The 6,937-nt window shown below is 43.6% G+C and overlaps 1 protein-coding gene across 3 annotated transcripts in view; it reads right to left on the bottom strand.

Moving 5' to 3' along the window:
• GLI3 (GLI family zinc finger 3) overlaps positions 1–6,937 on the bottom strand; it is a 269,157-nt gene that overhangs the window by 91,596 nt on the left and 170,624 nt on the right. The gene's annotated exons all lie outside the window — the stretch shown is intronic.

Genomic DNA, 6,937 nt, shown 5'->3' with positions numbered 1-6,937 from the left:
AGGAAGGAAGGAAGGAAGGAAGGAAGGAAGAAGGATGAAAGAAAGAAAGAAAGAAAGAAAGAAAGAAAGAAAGAAAGAAAGAAAGAAATGAATGAATTGCAAATTCATGTGGTCATGCACACAGCGGAGTTGCCCATAAAGGAAGGATGCAAACTGCAAAAGTCTGTAAGAAATGTGCAATCAGACACTATATATCTGTGCTTGAACCTTTACTGCAAGGTTCTTGCATTTGGGGGTAAAACCAGTTTCACAGATCTGGGCTTCACCGTTGGGAAGACATCTCCTCCTTTCCATGAGCCAGCCCTGACAGCGCCCTTCCCTTGCTACTCATCTTTCAAGTGCCACCTGATTAGCCACGTCCAGGAATTAAGTACTCCCAGGGCTACAAAGTTGGAAAAGAATGAGGGTTTGATGGAGCCTTGGTTCTAACGAATGAGCTGATGAAGATAAATTCTAAAACACCTTGCCGCCGCCCTAGCCTGAATCGCTCCTGGGGATTCCTTCCCTGGGGACCACTGTTTCCAGAACGGCCAATTTGTGTATCTCACCCACCCCCACCCCCCACCCCGCACTGCCTTGTTTCTTCTCTAATAGAAAATGTGTTGTGTGGATAATCCAGTGAACTGCCTTCCTCGTTCACAGAGGGGATGGCCACAGGAATGAGAGGCCGTGATAGAGACGGATCTACCGAGCACGGCAAATTCCTCTTACGCCACCGGCTTTCAGCGCAAAATGAAAGGGAGGGGAGAAGGGAGGGGAGACGCATTTTCTCATCATGCCTCTTGAAGCAAAGGCGCGCCCTGGCTGGGTGCTGGCCCCCATCACCCTGTCAGAACACAATCTTGGGGGCAGCCAGCCCCACCAAGTGCACAGTGTAGACCCTGAAATATATGAAGCCACAGATCAGTAACACATTTTCTCTCAGTGGAAAATAAGAGGTTGAAATATTGGGGGGGGTGCTCACGTGCTGTTTCTTACTCTTTTTCACTTTGAACTAAAAAAAAAAAAATGAGGCTTTTTATTTGTTATTCGGATGCCTCCGTTGGTGAAGTAAAATAAAAATCCAGTTTTCTAAATTTACATGTGGGCAGAATGAGCACTCGCCACCTGAAAACAGCTATTTCTTTTCAAAACAACTTGAGGCTTTCCATACACACTCAGAAGTTAGTAAAATGACTTATGCTTAAATAGAAATCGGCACAGCCTATTAGCCTGTCTTATTTTAGCTCTTTATGGCAGAACAAGTTAGCTCTGTGTTGTTGGTTCAATCCTAAGTTCCACTTAGACATGTTGCTACTTTAGAGCATGGGGATGCTCCAGTTCCTTAATTTTCTTTTGACTGGAAAGGAAAATCAATCTTTCCAGTCCGATTCAAAAGTAATTACTACAAAATACAAATTTATTTGCAGATTTATGATGAGAGACCAGCAGAGCAGAAAGGTGGAAAAGTAGACATTTCCAGAACTCTATGAGATGCTAGCTCCCAGATAAGCTCGTCTTGCGAACCACAACAGTATGGACTCAACATCAATGAGGACAGTGCCACATCTTACTGGGTTGTTTTTTTTTTTCCTTTTAGACAAAAATAGTAACCTGTAATTTTTCTGAAATCCCAGAATTGTTGACAAGAGTAAGTAAGAATATTCCTAGAGGCCTAGATTCCGTTTTGAAGAATCATGCACAGGAAAAAGAAAAAGTCAGCATCCAGAACAACATGAAAATCACAGAGGCGGGGCCAGCTTTCAGCAATCCCAAAGAAACAAGGAAGCCGAGAGACAGGCGAGGCTTTCCTTCTCTCACAGGTCCCAGGACGTCTGACCCGTGTGGCCCTTTCCCACAAGAGGACTGAAGATAACTGTTCCAGGAGCAGCCATGAGTGAGCAATCGTCCTGGTCACCGTGTCCCCACAGGACGCCAGGGCCCCACCGTCCCTTACACTCCGAGAAGAAGCGACAGCAGAGAAGAGGGCTGGTTCCTCGCGGAGGTGAAGTCAGGAACCTATTTCACCTATTTCCAAACAACACGGTAGGACATGCCTTCAGACAGGAATGCAAATAAGAAAGCTATAAGTTAATTAATTGCCCTAAAGTAACAAACCACCTAGTTGGTACTCAAAGGCCAGCCATCCCCAGGATCCAAATAGGAAAATGCTTAATAAGGGTTACCCAGTGAGGGTAACTCCCATCAGGAATTCCAGAGACAGGTGAGTCAGACCCCCAGAGCAGTGGTACCACGGAAGGGTCCGGGCACTGAGGGAACCGATGTGGACAGCAGCTAGCTGTGAGACCTCATAAGCAATGCCCACCCTATCCTAGTCCGTATCGGTACAACAGGGAGGATTCCTACCTCCTGGGGGGCTTGGCAAGTTAACCTAAGTAAAGCCTCATGTACTGAGCCTGGCATCAAATAAGTGCTCAATGCACGCACACATACATACATATTATACTAATGTGTTCTACTCCTAATATACACACATATATGACAGACATGTGTACATGTGTGTGTGCACATATATAAACACACCCGCACATATATGTACACATAAATAAACACACATGCATATTAGGGATGGCAAATACGGCATGCTATGTGATTCTCAAACACTGAAATACTGGAACCCTCTTTTCAAAGCACATCGTACAGTGAAAGCATTCCTGTTTGCTTTGCTCCCCAACCTGACAGGACCCTGGAAACACCTCCTTGGATTTCCAGGTAAAATCATGAAACCACACGAGGTGGTTAAAACATAAACTCAGTAATCATATGCAGGAGCTTTGCAAGAAACTGGATGCGACTGTAGTCTGTCACTCAAGATAAGTTGCCTTATACATAAAATGGAACAACACTAGCTCCCTCCCGGGGCTGCCCCCGCGGAGATGCACTGGGTACTCAGTCAACGGCGGTGGTTGATGTTCTCAGGGGCTGCCAGAACCATCCAACAAAACTCGTTCGTGTGCGTGACTCTAAACTCAACAAAGAAAAGTCCCCATGGCAAGACTTCTGGAAACTTGTTTCCAATTTCCGTGCTGTTCCCAATTCTTGGCGGCTAGATCATTTATCGGTTATTTTGTTTTAAACAGTAAAGCAAATTGGAGAGAGCAGGTCAGGTTCTTTAAATGTAACAGGTGGCAGGGGGTCACTGCTGTATGGAAGCCAAGCTGAAGATTATGACAAGAGGGATGGATTCTGTTGAAGGAAGAGGACGGGGGAGGGGTGGAAAAGGCACCCACAGAATTTTCCATATAAACGACATAGGTTATTTCACAAACCATCATAAACTTTACCAAGCTCGCTAAAGATCTTCACTGAGGATTACAGTACCGCCAGGAAAAGAAATTAGAAGCGTCTCTTTCTTGGTTTGTATTTTTAGTAGATACACAGAGATGGAATTGAAGATTACAGTTGGCCTTCTGTGCCTTTCTCTGCCTTTGTAGCTTTCTGCTCTCTCCCAGTTCTGGGGTCATACATGGCCTGGTCACTGAACGTGGCACAGACCAGGGAGAAAAAAAACCAACACAAGAAACAAACAGACATTCTGGGAAGACCACCGACACTTGGAACTGCACCAAGAACAGAGATGCCGTGCTATTTATGTTGTAGCCAGAGTATAGAAATATGCCTGTGACCCTCCAAATTAAATCATACACACTACTGTCCAGGAAGCAGACGCCCAAACTGCAGAGGGTTGTCAGGACGCAGTGGAGGAGAACAGCTGATGTCTTATCACCTCTGCATGTTGGCTCATGCATGCCAGGCCCGGGCGCCCACTGAGGGATGCCGGCCCCTGTCCTATTTCCACCCGTCTGTTCTTCCCAGGCCAGGAAGACCCGGTGAGGGCTGTCATGGTGTCTCTGTATTGCCCATCAGATTAATGAAGTACAGTTCCAGACAAGATAGAAGGTAGGGATCATCTTGGTGTTCTCCCAAAAGCCAATGAAGTAATATAAAGTTGTATCTGTGGAGATAATTTGACTTCAGATTATTATTTTTTTTACAAGGTCATGAAAATAGATTACAACGGAAAGAGTAGAGGATTCTTATTAGAGCATTTTTTAACACTATTCCATGATAAACTTAAAAAACAAAACCACATATTGCGGAGAATAACTGGACTTCTTGGTTAGAATGAAATATCATTATATAATCTAATTTGTTACTGCCTTTTCATCTATCTTATTGGGTTACTAAAATGCCAAGATTAAAATCATAGTATTTAATCACCTGCATTACCCATTATGAGAGCATTAAACCAGGTTTATATGCTGGATTATTACAATTGCTTTCGCATTGCTTGGGACACTGGAAATGTACACATACCCCTTGCATCTTCGCACGAGGGCTCCAACTACCTGAGGACTGAAATGTCGGGGTTTTTTACATAACAAGTTTATTTTCTGTTTAATTTTGCTCTTTGTCTAACAAGTAGATACGCTCCATATTCAGGAGGTGGCCTAACAGAGAACAAAGGGGAGTCATCCCTTATAATGTATTTTTAACCAACTAATTAATTATTCAATAAGCGCAATTTTAATAAATCAAAATGTATAATAAAAATTAGCTTTCCATCCAGAGAAGGAAACAAACAAAAACAGCCACAGCTAATATGCTGCACAGTCCTGGACTTGATCTCTCCCTCTCTTCAAGGCAGCTTCCAGATAACCTCTGCCCCAGAAGCATCCTGTGACCCTGAAACGTACAAGGGTCATGCCTGACTCAGCGCGCTGAGCCTCCCTCTGGAGGCGAGTAATGAGCTGGAGGTGGAGGGAAGAGTCGAGGCATCCATTCTGCTCACCTCCTCTCGCTGGCTGGAGCTCTGCTGGTGGCGTTCCGGTCCCCACGGCCGTGACTGCGCAAGCGTGACCCCTTCTGGGGCTCTAGACTTTGCTGAGCCACTTTTCCCTCCGTGGGCCCCTTCAGATGAGGGGTGGTCACCGCTGGAGTCTACTCTCACTTCGGGGGCCTTTAACCTTGTCCACTCCTGTGTAAACTTACCTGCTCCATTAAACATGCTCCCATGGAGGTGGAACTGACTCCAGTCTTTTACAAACTTACATGTTGGATCTCCGTTTTTAGAAGCTACACGCATAACTACACTGATGAATATTTCAATGATCTGTTCATTTGATGTGTATTTTTATGGAAGAGCCACTTACTAAGAATCCCTTATGATTTCAGAACTTGGAGGAATTTCAGTAAACATATGATCGTTTAGTCCCTGCTTTCAAAGAGTTTATAGCCAAATAGGATGAAAGGCACAAACACATGAGCGTCTAAGAGCGAGTGCTATCTGATGCGTCGGAAGGCACCGACGAGAGGCTTCCAGCATGCATGTTGGTTACCAAAAATACGGAATGTGAACTGCACTACAAAATGTAGATAGGATTTGAATGGAAGTGGCCACTGAAGAGGAAGGTTAGAATATTGCTTATTGTGCACATTAAGGCAGGGTGCTGAGTTATCTTACATATAAAATTTCAGAGCTATGGTTAATTTCTCTAACAAAACACAAGAGAGAGAAATACTTATTTTAACGGTAAAACATCATTTCAAAGGATTTTTAAGAATGACTTTCTTGTTTTTATTTTCTGTTTTTGTCTGAGGAGTTTACATACATAAATGGAAAAGTTGAGATTATTTTAAACGAACACTAAAAAACAGTTATTCCTAATGCCCAAGCTCTCCGGATCTAACCAATGTCAATATTTCAACGTACTTAGTACCAGCATTTTTTCAGGCATTATGCACTTCTGACACAAATAAAAGTATATTTTGAATTACACTTTCTCCCTCAATATTAAAAGGTTTCTCTAGTATCTTTTAACAGACTGTACATAAACATCACCAGTAAGTGCAGAGCAGATGAAAGCCGTCATGAGGGATCATTAAACATCCACAGAATGGCTAAAATTAAAAAGAAGGGGCAGTGCCAAGTATTGATGAGGATTTGGAGCAACAGGAACTCTCCAACAACGTGCGTACGTATGAGCTGTCACAGCCTCTTTGGAAAACAGTTGGGCATAATGAACGCAAGTAAAGGCACACCCTGTGATCTGGCCATGCCTTTCCTTGGTGTAGCCACAACAGTGGTGTGTGCGCAAGTCCCACAGTCTCCTGGGCTGTTCAGAGCAGCGTTACTCGTGCATGTTTAAACTGCAAACAACCAAAGCATCTATCAACAGGAGAATGGGTGGGGCACCTGGCTGGCTCCCTGGGGAGAGCCTGCAACTCTTGATCTCTGGGTTGTGAGTTCGAGCCCCACGCTGGGTATAGATATTACTTTAAGAAATAAAATCTTCAGGATGCCTGGGTGGCTCAGCCGGTTAATCAGCTGCCTTTAGCTCGGGTCATGATCAATCCTAAGGTCCTGGGATCGAGTCCCGCATCGGGCTCCTTGCTGGGGGAAGCCTGCTTCTCCCTCTGCCTGCCACTCCCCCTGCTTGTGCTCCCTCTCTCTCTCTGATTTAATAAATAAATAAATAAATAAATAAATAAATAAATAAATAAATAGATTAACCTTTAAAAAATAAATAAATAAAATAAAATCTTCAAACAAACAGTAGAATGGGTAAATGATTCATACCACAAAACAGTGAATAGCTATGAAAATGAACAAACTGCAGTGTGGAAAATCTCATAAACATAATGTGGACTGAAAGAAGCCTGACACAGAAAGAGTCTAATATACTGTATGATCCCACTTATGTAAAGGTCGGTAACAGACAGACGTCAACGTTACCCTTAGGATAGTCAGGATAATGTTTACCTCTGGGTATGTGGGTAAGTGTGGGAGGAGGGCTTCTGGGGTGCTGGTGTTCTATTTCTAGCCTTGGTTAGTGGTTAGAGGTTTTCACTCTGTGATAACTCATTATACTTCATTGAGCTGTATGTGTACATTCTGTGTGCTTTTCTGTTTGTGTCCTATTTATTACCATTTTTT

This window comes from Phoca vitulina, unplaced genomic scaffold, assembly GCF_004348235.1.
Source record: "Phoca vitulina isolate PV1807 unplaced genomic scaffold, GSC_HSeal_1.0 scaffold44, whole genome shotgun sequence".
NCBI lineage: Eukaryota > Metazoa > Chordata > Mammalia > Carnivora > Phocidae > Phoca > Phoca vitulina.
Note: the sequence above shows the minus strand (reverse complement) of the source record. Positions and strands in the feature narration are given on the sequence as shown.